Source organism: Coenobita brevimanus, chromosome 6 (assembly GCF_032717465.1).
Source record: "Coenobita brevimanus isolate Jiangsu-jjx chromosome 6, ASM3271746v2, whole genome shotgun sequence".
NCBI classification, from domain to species: Eukaryota; Metazoa; Arthropoda; class Malacostraca; order Decapoda; family Coenobitidae; genus Coenobita; species Coenobita brevimanus.
Window position 1 is genome coordinate 12,572,749 of NC_136959.1, and position 1,651 is coordinate 12,574,399.

At 42.5% G+C, this 1,651-nt stretch overlaps 1 non-coding gene across 1 annotated transcript; it reads left to right on the top strand.

Moving 5' to 3' along the window:
- Nucleotides 1–1,274: 1,274 nt before the first annotated feature.
- Nucleotides 1,275–1,393, top strand: LOC145402576 (5S ribosomal RNA). Its single transcript, XR_013897822.1, has one exon. It is a non-coding gene; the product is annotated as a 5S ribosomal RNA (ribosomal RNA).
- Nucleotides 1,394–1,651: the final 258 nt, after the last annotated feature.

Sequence of the window (1,651 nt, forward strand, 5' to 3'; positions counted from 1 at the left end):
TGTGCAAAAGAAGTTGAAAGTAGAGTGACACAAGGAAGAAAAGTAGCTGATGCAATGAATTCCTTGGTAAGAAACAGGAGCTTGCGTGTTGCAGCTGCACGAGGGTTACATGAGAGGATGTAAGTGCCAACTTTAACATATGGATGTGAGACTAGTGTGGCGTGAAATTAAAAAATCAAGAGTAAAAGCAGTGGAGATGGGACTGCTGAGGAATGCATGTGGAGTACAGAAGGTGGAGAGGGTACTAAATAATGTGATTCGTGAAAGGTGTGTAGTGAGGAAGTCATTGGACACCAGAATCGAAGAGAGTGTACTGAGATGGTATGGTTAAGTGGAGAGAATGGATAACAACAGAGTGGTGAAAAGGGTATATCTGAGTGAATTTGAAGAAGGGAGGAGGCGAGATAGGCCAAGTAGAAGGTGGAGAGATATGGTGGATGAGTGTGTGAGGAAGAGAGGGTTGGAAGTCGCTGAGGCTAGGGAACTGACAAGAGATCGAGCTGGCTGCATGAATGTTGTGAGAAGTGCATGATCAGGTATTTTGGCACCCCTTTTTAACGTGGCAGCGTCTGGATTTACTCAATCGGATACGTTTATGTGAAGCTACAGAACGTGGTGAATGTTTTTGGCAAATCCGACAGAGCCAAAATTCCTGGGACTTGAGAGTGAATGACAGCGTGGCCCACTGGATTGTGCAAATTTGGGCTGCTGGACATTGCTACTCCACACCCTGTCCTTGGGTGGGAAAGGAGGTCCGGATGATGATATATATATATATATATATATATATATATATATATATATATATATATATATATATATATATATATATATATATATATATATATAGTCACACACACACACAGTTTGGGAATCATTTCCTTAACGCCTACTTCTACCCCTCCCTACCCTAAGCCAGACATGTCTTTAATTACATCCTTCGCAGTTTCCCATTCCACCGTACTCTCTTTTAGTCCTTTCTCTCTCTCTCCCTCTCTCTCTTTCTCTCTCTGCATAGATAGATAAATAGATAGATAAACAGATAGATAGATATACACTATAAGACTATAGGAATATTTTATATAACTACTGTTGGAGAGACTTCGCGTTGTGGAGACTAACCAAACAAACATTATTTATGTGTCCGGTATATTGTATTAGCCTAACCTGCAATACCATTAGTCGCTAAATACGGTGTGTGTTGGTGCTGAAACCTTGCTCATATTACGTGATATTAAGGTCACGCTACTTAAAACAATTAAATCTGTGAGGTTTCCAACGGCCATACCACGTTGAGTACACCGCTTCCCGTCCGATCAGCGAAGTTAAGCAACGTTGGGGGTGGTTAGTACTTGGATGGGTGACCGCCTGGGAACACCAGATGCTGTTGGCATCCCTCCGTGTCAAGTGGGGTTGGTGGAGGATTAGTGCCCCTCCCTATAAAACAATTAACTCTAAGCCCTTGGCCACCCTGTTCGGGATAAATGGCGTCTGGCAATGAATGAAAATGAAAAAGGTCTCCAAACATGAATATTCTCTCTCTCTCTCTCTCTCTGAAAGTCAACGTATACCTATGTACACTCTTTCCCAGCATCGTGCATCATTAAGGGCCAGGCTAAGTTTTCTCGCCTCCATTTTTCATCCCAGAGTA